Below are 18,037 nucleotides of genomic sequence, written 5' to 3'. Positions count from 1 at the left end.
ACAGTGGCTTCAGCATAACCCTTTTCATTTACAATGCAATTAGATGCTATTCTCCTGCAGTTAATGGGCCAAATAACACTCCCCGTTTTTATAATAGGCTTCCTGATATAAATCTGAGATAACTTAGATTGATACTGAGACTTAAGGAAATGCCCGTGCTGTAGAGAGATGCAACTGGGAGAGAAAAGGACCACTGGAGTTGCTGTTTCTGCTGCTGCTACCAAGAGTTAGGTTTGGCCCACTGTGTCTTGGTCTATACATGAGGAAGCAGCCTCTCTCTTTCTCCCTTTTCATAAAAAGAAGGCAAAGGGTACCAGATGGCATGTGTTACAGAGGTTTTCCTTCTAGCATAGAATTTATTTCCAAGATGTAGAATTGTGAGGATTCCTTCAGTCATTCCCCTAGAGTCACGGGTTTGGTATCTCGCCAATGGCATGTAATACACTTCCTGGCATGCTGTAGAAGAAGTAAAATTAGTTCAGAACTTCACTTTACAACTGAGGGGTTTTTTTTACTGTGTTTTTTGAACATGCCTGGAAAAGGATCAGTGTTTAAGATTTATTAACCATTTCATTTCCAAGTTAGACGTAGCCTCCCACCCTGGTTGTAGATTTGGACAATCATCAAAATATGCGAATGCTTTGTGTCTTGTTGCTTAATGCCATATGCAAGTATCATTCATGCTTTGTTCTGTTTCCTTGGTATGGACTAAAGCATTGGGAGGGAACTGGAAGTGATATTAGGAAAAATCTTGTTTTCTTATAGCTTTTCTTACAAAAAAAAGTATTACTGGTAAGATTTATTTTTCAGGAGTTGGGGTTTCCAGGTGTAGTTTCAGGGTTGCTTTTGTAGGCAGAAGAGGGGGAAAAAAGCAAACTAGAAAATTAAAGTGAGTAATTATTGTAGGCTGTTTCCCTTAATAAGGTTTCCAAGTGAATTTCAAGCCATGTGAAAAAAATCCTCATGAAACAGTTGTTACAACCCAGTGATTAATGCATACAAATATGTGTTTCTCTGGTTTGCAGATTTGGGTGCAACTTAACAAGTTGAGTGTGAAAAAGAAGTTTATCTCAAGGGGCTTCAGCAAGAACTTTGTTTCACTATTGGGACATGACAATGGAGTTCTTTTAAGACATTTGCCTCTTAAAGGCTTTCTTCTTCTTTTTTTTTTTTTTTTTTCCTAAAAAAACCATCGTAGTTGTATTACAATGGGTATGAGTACTTGTTTCGTATTATGAGGAAAACTTCCTGGGGGTTTGGGTTTGGGGATTTTTTCACGCTCTCTCTCATACATTCCCTTGCCGTTTTATGGGTGGGTGTGCTGTACTGTTATCTCAAGAACAATACACATCACACCATATGCATGTAGTTGAGTGCATGTTTATATGAAAAAGGAGATTGTTTCTGTCTTGCTACAATGCATGTTTGTACAATTCTTTCAATGTCTTTAATTGTTTTGAACTCTAAAATAAAATGACTTCTAGATAAAATGAGCTTGCAGCTCTCTCCTTTTGTGACAGATTCCAGAGCATCTCTACCTCAAGGCACGTTTGGTCACCATTTTGCCTTTATGACCCTTCCTAACCTGTACCACTCAGCAGGCTAGCACTAATGTCAGTACTGTTTACTTGGGCAAGACTGATAGCATCCAGGTGGAGTTTCCAGTCCTCTTTTTTTTTTTTTTTTTTTCTTCCTTTTCTTTATACAGCCATGGAATGCATACCCTAACCAAAAAGTCAAGCAGCAGGCTATTTTGCAGATCTGCCAGGTCTTTATTTTACAAACTAGTTAACATTGTTATTTTCTTTTGCATAAACAGGACAAAACCTCAAGTCAGTGGGAAATTGCCTGGTTTAACTGACCTCAGTGGTCTTATACCACTCTGAGGTATACTAAGGATCGGTCTTGCAAAGCTGAATTTTTCCCTTTATTTGACCTTTTCCAAATACAGCTTCTTTACACTTTGTGGTGAGCTTGTAGTCCTCACTTCTCAGTAAAATACTAACACCAGTGCATCTTTATTTCATTGATTTAATCACTTGTATGCTGTTTTGGTGATACTAGCTTACTCAAATGTCCTTTCCCTGGTTCTCTTTCATTATTTACAGATTTCACCTAGATGAACAAGGCTGTGCAAATTAGTATAAATCAGTCCACTTACAACTTCTGACGCTTATGATTTAAGCACTGAACTACTGTCCGTGACAGCTGAAAGCTGCACAGTTTCTCTCCCTTCTGAATTTAAGACTGGAATGTAATTCTTAGCAATTAATAACAGATCATTAGAAATACCCTCGAAGTATCCACAACTGAACTGTAAAGGCAGTGAGACTGATCAGAAGCATACAGAGTACTGCAGCAGTGCCTGTCAGAGAAAGAATATTTAACAGTGAGTGCTTGCCTGCCTCTGATACATCAGCTCCTCCAGCCAGCGTAAAAGCAGGGTAGGACCAGTCCCCAGCCCTGTCTTTGGGGACAACCTTTGCAAAGAGCTTAAGTACCATTAGCGTGGCAAACTGTGTCGGGTGCTTCTCACAGTCAAGTAGAGGAAGTCCAGTATAACCCACTGCTTAGCTGAGGTTACATTTCTGTAAAGCATGGAGAGCAGGAGTCTGCCACTGAAATGTGGTATGAGTCTCTATCCTTTGGCTCCAGTTGTGGAGCCCATGCTTTTACTTCATGTGATAACTGTTTTCCAAACCTTTAACTGTAGCTCAATGCTGATACCTCTCTAGGTTTCTTGAGCAAATGAACAGATGCAGCCCACTGAATTTTAGACAGAGGTAGATGAATTAATTATCTGCCCATTCAGAAAAGATTTTGTCAGCAGGTGAAAATCTCTAGGGATGAGGTTTTTTAAACATATTTTGGTTCCTCTCATTAGTCTTGAAAGTGTTGATTTCCTTTTTCCTGACTGTAGGAGTGGTGTAAAGCACCCTGTCATTCTGTGCTGGCCTAGTTAGTGCTGCAGTGTCTTTGTAACTCTGCCACTGAGGATTTGTGCACTGATGACCTAATGCTGACATGATAAAACTAAACAAAGTACCCCCAAAAAATTTATGTCCCTTCAGTTTAAGACTGGAGAATGGCAAAATGTCAATGACTCTGCTTCTGATTAGAATTGCGTTGCTGTTTTAAACATAGGTGAGTCCTTCGTTGTCTGTTATATATTATTTTGGTGTTCTATCTGTTTAGAAGCTGAAGTTCCCTGCAATAAGATGAAAAACTTTTTACTGTGCCTATTTTCTTGTGAAAGTGAGTCGCAGCTGGTTTTTTTTGTGTTTATACCAGTTGATTGAAATATTGCGCAAGAACTAATTTTTGAGAAGGTTCATAGCTAGCTTTTGTGGACTTGTTATAAAATGACCATCCAAGAAAACTGTGAAGATACTTAAAACTCAAACTACAATTCATTTACCACAGAATATCAAAGTGTCCTGTTATTTACTGTATCTTTGTGCAGTGACACAGTCACTGTTGCTGCTTTTATCACTGAAAACATACTGGGATCTAATTTTGAATATGCTTTAAAGGGACCTTAAACTAAGAAATTTGTAGTTTTATGACATTACCTTGATTTGGTAGTATTTTCTTCAATATGCTTGGAGGCAAGAAAGAAGGAAGGGAGGAAGGATGATGCTTCATGAAGCTAATCTTCCTAGGCCCCATGTATCAACATTTCTGTAGAGGACTGTGCAGAACTATGCAGAATATCTGTGTTAGTCTTCTATTTTGAAACACTCACAGAAGGAGCCTGTCCCTCTGCTCTGAAGATAGAAGAAGCCTCGAGAGAATAATCTTTTGGAATATCCTCTGCAGACACTTAGTAATTATCAGAGAAATCATGAAACTGTTGTGATAAAAATCAGTTTACTCAAGTTTTGTTCTTTTGAACATATGGTTTTCAAAACTTTACAAGAGGTTAACTAATGGAACAATAGCACTAGATTAACTGGATCTGAAACAGCCTGTAGCAGTGCAGCCCAAGGTACTGCAAAACCCATTGCACAAGCAATAGGGAGGAGAGAGAGATGGAATCGCCCGCCTGTAGTCGCACAATTGTTGACTACAGTTCAGGTCTCTCAAGTCCAAAGTCAGCATTTAGCCCATTAGGCCAAATTCCCTGGAAAACTGTATGATAAATGTATATAAGTCCAAAGGTATTTGAGCTTAAACTTGCATCATAGGGTCTTGCTTTGTTACATAAAGAATCATTCAGAAACTTCTGTTATTGAACGCTACTGAGTGAATGACCTTTTTACATGTAAGATTGATACAGACAACGTTTCTGCAAAAGTTAGATAGTTAGTTGCAATGCTAAAATGGACACCTTCTCCAAAGATAAGAAATGTCTGGCTTTGTTGCTACCTCAGGAATTAAAAAGGCAAAAAAAAAAAGTAAAAATTACACCAATAAAAAGGTCTTGCATCATGCCTAAGGTCATTAGCATCTGGCTTTGGGAAGCTGCCAAAGGGAATGAATTTCAAAGGCTGAGCCTATTAGTTGAGAGCCTGCCAGTCCCAGGAGATCTTACCTCAGTCTTAGAGCAAGAGCTTCCTGGCAGATCTTAATAGCTGTGACAGTACGTTCAGTGTGAGGATATCACTTACAATTGAGTCTAGAACTGCACAGGACTTGGAAGAAACTTTTCTAGCACAATAAATGGCTCCAGGAAGTCACCCGAACCCAGCGAACGGCCTGTGTGCAGGTGTTGCTTGCTCACTTAGGTTCTCTCTGCTCTGGGGGAAAACAGATGCTTTTCTGCACCTGCTCTACTTTCAGCCCAGCTAAGAAGAATGCACTGCATTAATCTTGTATAGAGGTGACCAAGGCAAGGTGAATCTGCATGGTCTCTTCCCCATAAACAGGCAGCTTTCTAGATGCGCACTGTTGTATATAAACCTGTAAGCCAAGAATAGTCAGTGTATATGCAGAGCAGGCACTGCTCTTACTCAGTCCTCCAAATACTTCTCCAGCCAAAAACCCCAATCTCTTCTAGCTAATCTGAAATGAGTCACAGTCAGGTTGTTTCATAAAGTCCCCCGTCTTTGTCAGGCACTGAGAAATGGATCTGTGGTTGAACGTTATCTGCCTGTTAACGTGACACTGCAGATCAAAATAGGTGCCCGTGGCTTCCAGCAGCTTTTACAGACACAGTAGTGAGGACAGAAGAACAGAGGACACAATTTTCTGGGGTACAAACAGTTGCCCAAGGGTGTGCTTTGGAGCATATCCATTCATTTTAAAAGGGGAGTGAGAGTGTGTGTTTTAGCACATAAATAAAACCCAAAAGAACTTTGAGAGGCATGCAGGAAGTCAACTTCCAAAAAAACCTAATAAATAAATAAAGCAAACCTGCAAGTCAAATACATCTGTGGTGTACTTCCTTTTCTTCAGTGCTTTCTGTCCCTCTTCCAGTGTACTTTTGTAATCAGCTATTGTCTCCAGATGTTAAAAAGGTGGTGTCCTTACCTTATTACTGATGCAAATGTAAAATGCAGTGATTACAGTGGATAGAGGTCCTTGTTTTCTTTTACAGATGGTAACGTAAGGGAGCATAAGTGCAAAGGTATTTAATGGTTCACCAAAACCTGCCTTGCTTCACTTTCAAGTTCACCCTCCTGTTGTCCTCACCTGTTCTTAATAGGTTATTGGTTATCCAGGTGTAATTGAAAGAAGTGCCTAAAATCACTTGCATGGCTACATAAGTGGTCAAAGAGATACGTGATGTTTGTTCCAATAGTGTATTGGTGTTGCTGTACATAAAGAGATGAAATATATCTTCTACAAATAAAAAACGTCATTGTTGCACAGAGATAAAATGCTGGCATTTAAAGCTTAACCTGTGGCTCATCACTCTTCTACATGAGATCATTGCACAGCAGAATGAATTTCACAAAACATAGTACAGATAATTTTAAAACAGGATGGATTACTGGCTTGCTTTAACCTCAGTGATGATGACTGGAAACTGTTCCACCATGTAGAAGTGAAAGTTGATAGGTCTCAGTTCAGTTCCCATATGGATTCAGTTTAGTTTTCACATGGGAAGGTGTTCATATTGTTGAAACTGCCATCTTTTTATTTTCTGGTTTTGTGTTGGTTTTTTGGTGGTTTTTTTTTCCTTCCCACTTGTAAATGAGATCATATTCAGCAGGATCAGGGAAAGCAAGGATTTGAGTGAGCTGTGGAAAGAGAACATGTTTTTTTAGAGCTGGTCTCTCCAGAGAGTGACCAGATTTGCGTGGTAGGTGGGAAAGCGCACATACCTAGTTGCTGTCTGCTGGCCCCTTGAATGTCTATTTGATGCCTTTCCTCAACAGCTAAAATAAGACATTATTTTTAAATATCTGCTTGTGCTTTTGTGGGGCCTGTGGATTTTGTCTGAGGAGCCAGAGAATTTTTTGCAAGAAATAGAGAAAACTTTTCTTTCATATGGCTGAGGTTTGCTAATTTTGTTTTTATTTGCAGGCTCAGTGACATCCTTTGTGTAGTTTCACTTGTATGGTGAAAATTTAAGTGACACACAAGTCACTTAAGTATTTTAAAAACACTTACAATCCTATTATGCTTGAATTTAACTTTAAAGAAACAATCTGAATCTGAAATAAAATATTTTTGACACAGATTAAGCAGTTTGACCCAAAATAAAATTATGAAGAGCTGCTCAAGTATTTTTTTTCCAAACTGTACTTGGAAGACAACTTGACAATCTTCTTACTGTCAATATTAAGTGAAACTCAAGTTCATTGTTTTTAAAAACGCAATGATTATAAATTAAGAAAAAAATAATAAATACTTGTAGGTAAGTTAAAAGGAGATCAGTGCAAATGTCACTCCTGCTATGCAGCCCTAACTGCTTGGTGTGAGGTACTGGCACTGATAATTGGGTGTATTTTTGCCTAAAGCATCACAGCAGGATGCTGGACCTGGTGTCCCCCCTGTGCTCCCTAGGTGTATGCCTGAGTGATACTTGCGCTTCCTGGTAAAGAACTGTATGACTTCAGAGAGGAGGAGCAAATGCTTTTTAATATGGATGTCTCTCTTTTCCCCAGATTACTGTTATTTTATTGGCTCATTTATCTGTCAGCCATGTTTCAAAGTTAGCTGCTGTTCAGGGCTTGGTATAGACGGTAGGAGGCCAGTCAGTAATTTCCAGTGCTGGATACAGTTGTTAGTCACCTGAGGTTTGCAAACTGCAGGTCCTTGATAAACACTCATTGTTTCAAAATGCGCTTATTTACTAGGGAGATAATAAAGTAGGTATCTGCTGTACTCCTGATCACAACTGTTTTTACTTATGCTTGTCGTGCCAGTTTTCCATATTATGACTGGCTAGGTGCGATGAAACACATCAACTGGTAAGTAAAATAAGCAGCATGTTCCACTGCTAATGGCTGGGATGTGCAGAGCAGTTTCTAATTAGACTAAAGAAGCACCAAATACAGGCATTGTCGTAAACTGGCTCTCCAGCAGCTTATTTACATCACAAAATCTGTATGTAAAATTAGCTTGCATCCCTCCTCCCCTGTAAACATGTGTTCCACATTCTGTGAGGCTGATGCTTCACAATGAATGTTATCCAGATAATGTAGTTCGGAGTATGGACAAAGCATCTTGATAAACACAATACACAATTTCTATGGCTAGAAATGAGTTTTTAGAGCTTTCTAAAGAAGACAAATTTTTTTAATAGATGTATTGCAAAGACTCTGCTATTCCTCTGTACTGGCCAGTATAATATGATGGTTCTGCACAAAGACGTCTTTTTCTAAGTCTATAGAGGAAGAGTTTGTAAATGCAGGGATTGTACCTATACTCTGCTATTTTTATAAACAGCAATTGTCACTCGCTTGCTAAAATGGAGGTCAGGAGAGAGTGCTATTCTTGGGAGGAGGATGAAGCCACAGAACTGACTGAATGGCAGGCTGCCTCTGTCACAGGTTTATTATATAACTTCAGGTAAATCACATATTTACCCGTTTGTAAAAGGGAGATAATGCTAAGCTTACAGTGAGGGTTGTGGTGGTTTATTGGTGGTTTTTTAATGAAATACGTGGAAATTACTTGAAGAGAATGGCCTCAGAGGTATATGGAATTTATTACAGATCTGGTATAAATTGCATTTCTTGGAACTAAACTGATATATACTAATGAGGATTTGAATATATTCAGAGGAAGAAAAGGCATTTCCTTCTTAGTAGTCCTTCTTTACTAGACAGAAAACTGAAGATCATACCAAGTATTTAATTTTTATTTAAAATTGCAACAGTTTTTTAATAAAGATAATGCTGAAACTATCACAGTCTCATTTTAGCATGAGTGATTTCAAAAGAAGATAGCACTAAATGCTTATGTTGAGTTTAGTGTTTCTTCCCTATTCAGGCTTTTGTCTAATCAATGTAGAGGTTTAGTGCTGCTTTACTAGAGAGTCACAGAGGCTAGATACCAGCTGCATCTCCTGCTTGTAGAAGAGAAAGTTCAAAAAGAATATTCTCTTAATAGTCTGTTGGGCAAGCTGTGTATGGTAGAGCCATATCTGGGTGAAGAGTTTAATGCAGAAAAATTTATGATGAGCGAGGGGCTTTGGAACAAGGCATGTGGCCGGACTAATAAAAATGTCTCTCAGTTACTGCTGGAGGGCTTGATCCTGCTTCCCTTGAAGCAAGCGACACAAGTCACTTTGGCTATGCAAAGTCAGGATAAAGTCCTTTAGCTTGCAGAGACCCTCAGCAGGAGGGGACACCTGTCCAAGACATTGAAAAAGGCATCAAAACTAATCCTGAACTCCCATTAACCCCATGCTGCTCCAATAGAGTCTGTTGCAGCGTAGTCGCCTTTACATCCTACAGTGCAATGACCATTCAGCTCTTCTCTATAGAGGCCTCAGGCTCCTTCTTACCACCACTGTATGGTTTATTTTAACATTAGGACAACATAAAAGAGAAAAGGAGGTTTGTGAAAAATCACACAAACCATGTGTGTGCTTAGTATACCTGAAGGCTCGTTACTTCCTTATGGTAATCCTGCCAGGCCTCCTTCTTCAATCACCTCTGTGTAGGTCTGGCAGTCAGCTTCCTGCAGATATTCTACCCCAAACCACTGCTCCATAAGAGACTTCTGTTTTACACCTGCCATCCTTCTTTTAATTGTATGATTTCGCACCTTGTTCTAGGCCTGGCACTCCTCCAAGCAATCCCCCAGTGTCCACTAAAAAGTGGTTGGTCTTGAAGCATTTTTCTTTTCCACTTTTCATGCTATGCATACTCCCCTATTATTTCAAACCAGGGTATTAATGGAGGGAAAGCCCTGGTAACCAGTCCAGTGCTTCAAAGTCATTAACCGGGCAGCTCTGGTCTCACCCTAAAATAGGCTTGTGCTTGTTCACATCCATTTCAAGCAGCGTGGATGCTAAAATTTAAGGGACTCAGTAGCCAACACAACACTTATTCATAGCAACTTTGTGTTTCTTGAATTGCTTCTACCTGTTGCAATGCTCAAACGTTCCCACAAGTTATTTAGTTCCCAGACTTGCTAGCTGCAGTCTAAATAAGCATCCTAGCCACTTTACCCAAGTCTAGGTCCAGATCAGCTGGATAGATACAGCTTCAGCTGACAAGGAGTTTAGTTCCAATCTGGACACATTTAACTAATAATTTCCAGTATAAAAGTCTGTTCTTAATGCTGCCTAAAAAACACCAGGTAGCAGAAAGATTCTCCTTTTTCTGTATAAGGAGTCTTCTGTCAGAAAGCTCAGTGAGACAGGGGTTGGCAGAAGGAGGAAAGGGGCTGGAAAGCTTGGGTGTCTGTAAGCGGAGAAGGGCTCTGTGTTGGAAGGCTTCTCTGTATCCTGGGTTCAGAGGAAGGCAAAGTGGCAAGGGGGTGAGAGGAGGGGAACTGCAGAGACCGCCTAGGCAATGGGGCAAGGCAGCATCGGAAAATAAATGAGAGCTCACGGCAGATGCTGATTCCTCAGCCAGCTGTTCTTGGCAATGAATAAAAAGGTTAAAGCAAGGAAGAGTTATATTTATTTATATATGTGTGTGTATGTATATGTATGTATTTTATGTTTAAAAGGTTACTTTTATTTCCAGGTTTTCAATTATTTCAAAGGTTGCCTGTATTGGAGGTGCCACAATAACTCAAAGCTTCACAGAGACAAATCTATTATTGCTTATATCACAGGAATGCCCAGAGGCCTCTAGTAGGGACAAAGCTTCATTGTGTCAGATGTTATGGAAACATCATGTATATCTTTGATTCATAGTGGATTTTGAATCACCCTTAATAGTTTAACACTTTTTTTCCCATCAGTTAATTTCAGTTTTCAAGCTCTGAAAGGGGCTTTTACACAATATTTGTAGGTTCTGGCAAAAATTTCTACAGATTGCTACAGCCACCTCTGCATACCATTTCTATACACCACCATTGGCAAATACCAACAGGAGGCAATAAAGCTAGATATAAGTGATTCTGAGAATGTATCACGGTGACAGATTCAAGCATTAATGGAAAAGAGAGTCAGAAAACCATGCGTTATTCTTATTTTTGTGAAGTAATCTTAGAATTGAAATGACCCTTTACTAGCAAAGTATTTAGACATCCTGTGACCGAAAATGAGGGAGAGAGTAAGGCAGTGAGAACACTGAAGGATCGTTTGGAAAAATTCAGTGTAACATTTTCTGTAAAGTATTATCAGTTTAGTTTTTTCCCAAGAAACGTAAGATCTGTCCTAGCTGCTGATAAACTGTTTTTTTTTGATAAGAGAATATAACAGACACTAGGTGGACTCTACAGTGTAAAGTTGTCTCATTCGGCAGACAAATAGTGTGATAGTTGCTCGCACCATTTAACAGCACACTCTGCAAATAATCTTTGGAAACCACTGAGCCTGTTCATATATTTTAAACAAGTGCTTCTGTAAAGTTCTGGCGTTGCCCAAGAATGGTAGTTTTATTCATTATGTGAATGCAGTAACTTTGAATTTGTTCAGCGTAGTAAAATAGCATCCACTATGCACAAATATTGGAAGACTTTTGGACTACGGCTGCATAAAGTAATGGTTTGTGTTGTTTAGACTGGTGTTAGCCAGAATTCCAACGTTTTTGTTAACACCACTCACATCATCAAGGTATATCCAAAGCTACAGCCACGTAGCCGGGCAGCTTTCACTGCAAGTTTTTCAGATATTATCCTTCTGCACTCTGTTTCTAAAGTCTTATCTCCCTTGTCCATAGCCAAAAGCTACTAACTTGGAACAAAGTTCAATCAAGACCCAAACATAATGAAGAAGGAGAAATCACAAAAGATGGAGTTAATGGCTGCAGCTACCGCTGTGGATCCTTTTGCCACAGGCTCTGAAAGTCTGGAAAATTAATCAAAGTTCAATCAAGGATGTATGATATTGCGGCTGCTGCAGCAGCAGTGTCTGGTGTCACCTGGGAGCTGTCCATTAAAAACAGCTCACTGCAAACCATCCTGGTATCGATGTGCTATCCCGGTTGAAGGGGGTAGTCAGATGCTACTCCAGGACATTGCTATACCTTCTGCTTTCACTCCTGGGTAAACTTCAAAAGTTCAATACATATTTTAGACATAAAAAGAACAGGAACGTGTCTGGATTAAGTTAAGAAGAGGCAGTTTTAAAAGAATCTCTAAGTGGAGGGTGGATGACCATTTCAAGGAAGTTTCCTTGGAATGTCACTGGAAGATAGGAACTGAATTTTCCTCCTCCCAGTCAAGAAGGGGTTGTAGATGGGAAAAGGTAACTGAGAGTAAAAGTTTTGGCTAAAGCATGAAGTTGTAAGAAAAGTCTTCAGCTGGTAAGTATGCCTCCATAATAAACATTGATTATTCTAGTAGCAACAGTACTTTAGGCATGTGTGTTAAACTCAACATTTGGTCAGAAATTCATAGCTTATGAGCTTGGGAAAAATCTTCCACAGATAAACTGTAGTAATTTTTTTCTATAACTTCTAAAGCCAAAATTAATTTAAATATGTAGAATGTTTGCTTTTTATTTCATTGCCTAGAAAAAAATCAGTGTCCTGTAACCTGTGTGATGTTTATGATTAAAACTTGTAGGCAGGGAAAATTCATCTTTCATTTTATCAGTCTGCCACTGAGACATGTCCTAGTCATCTCTCTAATACTCTAACACTCCCATGAAACAAAGCAAAATTGCCACCACTGGTATTACTGCTATGTTACTCATCGGTTATTATATGCCATAGTTCAAATGGTTGAAAACCACTACCTGGTATTAAAGTACAAGAAGGGAAGGGGGAAAGAAAAACAAACTAAACCACAACCAAAAGGAAGGAAAATGCTGGAGGCCGTGAAAATAAATACAAAGCTCGGCACTGCAGGTGAAGTGTCTCCTGTATTCGTAGGACTCAATCATCTTTGGGAAAAAACCCAACAGCTTTACTGTTTCAGGTATCATACTGCAGACTCCCCTTTTCTTTAACCACATGAATACGAGTGGCTACCAGTTTTATGGCAGGTATTTTATTCTGACTTCAGTGCACCTCTAGCCTGATGTCACACCCTTTGGCTCCAGGGCACAAACGTGGTTCCTGACTATTCCTCTTATGACAACAACGAAGTCTCTGGAATTCTGTCTTGGCCCTTTCAATCAGATAGTGTAAACATGTCTGTCTCCCCATTGTATTTCTGACTGGTTCATCAGTATATCTTAACTGAAATTACTGGTATTCTTTTGATAAACCGTTAGTGTTAGGAAGGGGGTTGAATTTTTTTGTTAATTACTAAATCTTGGTGACAGACAGAATGTGCCTGTTAAAACTTGTATTGTAATTTGGGGATTAAATGCTGCACCTCTGACTAATATCACTATCAAAACTCATTTGCTCTAAGAGACTGAACGTTTTTAGGAGCTGCAGTTTGACAAAGTAGATTCCTTAATAACAGAGTTAGCAATTAAATGTTTTAAACTCTTCAGAGGACTTGCAAGCTGAGAGGGCAGTTGGTAGAATTGTGCAGAAAGGGAAATGTGTAGCCAGTACAGCTCCCACCTTAATCCCTGACAGCAAAAGACTTCAACTCCCATTATTGTTTGGTTATTAGATAATAGTTGAAAATCGCATTTCACTTGATAACACCTTTCTCATCTAGCCCAAAGGTTTGCAGGTTCATATTCTCTGCTAGCACTTTAATGCAAGCCCACCCCAAACTAGACTGACCATGCAAAGAAAGATGGGCAGAGCTGCCAAGAACACTTGGGTATCTCATCCTTGCTGCAGCATTCCCATCTCTACTCTTTAGAGTGATATCTCCAGTTGTGTAGGTATCTCATATATATGGCATTCGTATATGACAAAATGATGCAGTCTTTTGCCATCTATTTAGATGGAAGCTGCATACTTCATCGCAGTTAAAAAAATTTAGAAAGGTAGAGAACAGAACCTATGGGTAAGCCAATTTTCTTTCTCACAGCCTGGGGTATGGGGAAGTGGGATGAAAAAGTCCTTTAGTGTATGTCTAAAACTGCTCCAATCCAGGCAAGTCACTTAAATATGCTTAGTTTGAATAGCAGTGTGGTGCAATTCATATTTTTGTAACAACTTTTACAATCTTGATATTCACTACATATATATACAAAATTTTTCCATTTCTGTGTTTTTAAATAAATACATTTTTAGGGATTGAACAACTTCAAAGTTGACGCTTTTTTAGCCTGTTTGCAAGTTTTACTTACAAATAAAGATTTGGATTCTGAAGCCATCTTCTCCTTGAAGTTTGAATTTTGTGGAGGTTGATCTGCTTCACAAACCATTTTAAAGATGATAACGTCACTGTGTAAGTTCTTTATAATTTCTTTTCTAGTACTCTGGTTGTATATATTGAAATCCAAGTATAGAAAGCGACTAAGCAAGAAGGTGAAAGGCAATGTATTTAGTTTAACATTATAAACTGGCAAAAAGACAGAGAACAAACAATAGGAACAACCAGTGAGTTTGCAGGTGGCTAATAGTTTAGCTGGATGCTCCAGGCTCCACATTGGGTCAGATGGTGTTTATTAAAAAGCTGGGGAGGGTGGAGAGAGTACAGAAGGAATGCTGCTTGCAGAGAAGATACATTTTTTAGGCTCATTAAGACTCTGAATTGCAAGGCTCTCCAAAAGGATCTAATAAACCTACCTAAAAAGCAGATAAAACTGTTGAAAAATGCAAAGTAGAACATGCTGGAAAGAAGTAATTTGGAGTTTTTGTAAATGTGTAAGGTCCTGGAACGAAATTGTAAGCATTCAACAGAAAGGCCCAGTTATCACAAAACTGGATGTACTCACCAGTATGGCGCATATGAACAATGGATTAACTCTATTGCTCTCATTAGGAGAGAGAAGATGCTGTATTTATCTATTTGTCATCACATATGTGCTAAAAGTTGTTTGTCTCTTTTGCTCAGTGCAAAACAGCATTAAAGGGAGGAAACTAAAATGCTAGAAAGCAAAAGAGTGGAATAGTATAATATTTAAATTATAGTTAATGCTATCAAAAAGTCAAGTGAGGCAGTGTATCCCTTCTGGTGATCCAAAGACATCTCCAAAAAGATTTAGGCAAAGAATGAAGAATGAAATTGGAGAATCAAAATACACAATTCTATAAATCATTGGAGGCAGGGGAAGGCTTTAGTAGGAGGACCATCAACAGGACCACCTCAATTACCGAAGAGATTAGTAAGAGATGACATGAACAATTGTAGTGATTAGCACAGAGAAGTCAAACCACATCCTTTGGTTTGTTTCACATTTTAAAGCAACATGTTTTAAAACCAGTATATTCAAAAGATTTTTCTGTGCAATACATAATTAAGCTATGTTGTAGAAATATGGTACCATTTATGCTGAGAAATTGGCCTTGAAAAAGGATGTAACTTTAAAAAACCAAACTACATTAGGTGGCCAACTTTTACAGAATCAGATTTTTCAAAGGCAAATACATTGTAGCATAAAGCAATAATTAATTAATGTTAAAAAGAAACTTACTATTCAGGCAGGTGTTTTCATAATTAAGTGCAGGGTTTCTTGATCGTAGTGACTGTTTCAGTGGAGAGAGGTGCTGTTTCGCAGGGATGCATCAGTGGTATGATCTGGTACTGGGGATGTCTTTCTGAGTCTGCCGTACACACTACTTTAAATATTAGCATTTTGTAATGGCCAGTGCTCACTTAACTTCACTGCTATTTTGAGCTACAGAAGAAAAGTAATACAGTGAACAGTTAGATGAAAATTAGTGCGGAAGCAGGGGTGCAAATGCAGTAGTATTAAATAAACTTATTATTTTTGTTGGGTTCGTTTTGTCTAATTGCACTAAAGGGGATATAAATAGCAAGACAGGGATCAACATTTGAACTTTGTTTAAACTGTTAGTGGAAAACAGTTTTCGACACTTTATAGTTCAGTATTACCTGCTTGGGCCACCTTACAAAATCAGCCTACCTGGAAATACTAAAAAAGAGATTTGGGTTTCTCTGTTGCTTACGTGAGAACTGGAGTGTCCTACCTGACCTTCCATGGATCTTAAGAAACTTTATGAAGTACTTTATGGCTTTAGCAGGCCTATCGGTAGTTTGACTAGTGCTTAAAACCTATGCTGCAGCACACTTATGTTTAAAACTATTTTCATCTTCATGTTCAAAACACTGGGCTTGCAAGTTGTTTGAAACCCACAACTGTGTTTATGTCTTGCTGACAGGACTTCAGTTTTCCTTGTTTTCAAGGTCTGTTTCCTCTTTCCCCTGCTACCTCCCCAAAATCTTGTGTTCCTTCAGTTCTGGACATCTATTCCTGTTCCTGTTGGCTTTTATCCCTGAAAGGTGACCCAGTGCCCATCTGTATGATCATGGGGCTGGCCATTACTTCATGTCTTCTGAGAGATTAAATGTTTAATCCACACATCTCTCCAAGGTAATAAGTGAGCAGAGCATTAAATTAGCGCTAAGATCTTTGCCAGCACTGATTTAAGTAAGAGGGACACAGTGTATTATGTGTTTGGAATTCAGGTCAAGCAGGCAGGACACCGAGGTTAACGCTGTTTTGCAGCTAACTCTGGCAGAAGTGTGAAGCAGGCAGCGTGTGGTTGGGGAAGTTACATGCCCGTTTGCCTAGAGAACGCAGCAGCAAAGATCAAACCTATTCCTAACATTTAGTTGGTGCTTGATTAGTTTCCTGATATTCTTTTTAGATTTTTTTTTCTTCTTTTTGGGATCAAACACCAAAATTCAGGTCATGATTGAAATATAAGTTATTTTCCTGGGGATTGTATTGTGCTTTTGTGCTGTGTCACACTGGTTCAATTATAGTGATTCCCTAGGATTACTGCCCACTTTTTAAGTGTCCTAGGTAATAAAACCAGGTAAAAGTAGCAGCTTTTTGTTTATAGTCAGTTCCATACATTGGAGCTCTTCTCAAAACTGTGAATACTCTTGTATTTGCTTAAGTAGTTTTAGCACTTCACAGTCTGCCCTGCATCCCCTTACTTTCATATTGCTCTGAACACACAGGCTGAGACATGGAGAAGAGACAGGCTGGGGCAGGTGGGAGGAGAAAGCAGCTTTCCTTGGGCTATGTTGTTACGCTGTGATTCTAGGCGTTTATGTTATGCCTTACATGGAGTTCAGACCTGGGGACCCCTTTCCTTTGCCCTTAGCACTGTCCCCAAGAACAAAGTAAGGTGCCATAGTTTCCTCAAGGAGCTTACAACTCAAATGGCTCAAACCTGGTGCCCTGTCCCAATGCCTGTTTCTTTCCACAAGAAGCTGTTTCTTCATTAGATATTACTGCTGGAAGAGAGCTCTGGGAGTCACCGTCTGGTTTCCATTTTGGTCATTCTTCAAGACACATCTTGATAACTGTTCTGTACAAGCAAGCTTGAACTATGAATCAGCTGAAATTACTGAAAACGCTGTTAATGTACCAGTATTTCTTTAAAATTTGACCTGTAAAAATGAACTGTGCCTTGCATATGTCACATTATGCTGAAGATCAGTGGATTTTACTAAAAGGTGCAGATAGTAAGATGCTGAAAACTTGCTAATCAGTAATAGTGAATTGTTTAAAAAGAGCAAGGCATGAATATGTTCCCATAAAATATTTATTGAAAAAGCTCGAATAATGAAAATAATGCTTAAAATAAGACTGTTAGTAGATAATTAATTAAGAAAAAAGTAAATTGGTCTTCTTGTTTGCTGTGGATAGTTAGCCCATTTAATAAGAATTATCATCTTCCAGGCAAATGGCAGATAGCTAGCAAATAGGTTTTTTTCCGGGAACTGGCTACGGGGGAAAGCAGCTCTCCACACATCTAAGTTTTAGTCACTTAAAATTTTGAAGTCAATTCAGAGCTTCTGGCAGTTTATATAGTCTTAAGCCACTCTTCCCACTTTTGTTGCAGAATTCTCAATCACATAGGGTCTTTTTTAGTTACCTCTCTGCTTATTTCATTAAGAAGGAAATATGATTTACTAACAAGGTGTGCCTTTGGCTTTGAGTTGTTATCATGATGAGAGCAGTTAGGTTTTGTCCTCATCACAGGACATACACTTTTAAAACACTGCTGTTAAGGATGACCTCAAAGAGCATGATGTTGGCCATGACTTATCAGGCACTTTTTCCTATGCCTTACAAGACCCTAAGTAATCCCTGTGTAAGTGTCCTGAGTGCTCAAGAGAAGTGTCCTGGCATGTTGCAGGGCACAGAGGTGGCACTGGAGCCCCCATTCTCTGCTGGGGAAGGACCAGTGGTTGACTTTTCTCACCCTTCAGTGTGTTTTGGCAGGAGTATCTGGCAGACCACACTATGAAACTAAACTCCCTCTCTTTTTCAGTGTTGTTCAATAGCTCAGTGGGAGAAATGAGGTAAAGGGTGGAGAAACCTAGGGATTTAGGGAAAGTGTAGCCTTCATGTTGTGCTCTGTAGAAACAGATTCTGGTATCACATTGGCTTTATCGGTGCCTGGTTCCAGCTAATGCTGTGGACTTAACGTTAACCGTACTCCAGTATTAAGTAAAATGT

The sequence above is a fragment of the Phalacrocorax aristotelis genome, chromosome 7 (genome assembly GCF_949628215.1).
Source record: "Phalacrocorax aristotelis chromosome 7, bGulAri2.1, whole genome shotgun sequence".
Classification (NCBI taxonomy): Eukaryota; Metazoa; Chordata; class Aves; order Suliformes; family Phalacrocoracidae; genus Phalacrocorax; species Phalacrocorax aristotelis.
Note: the sequence above shows the minus strand (reverse complement) of the source record.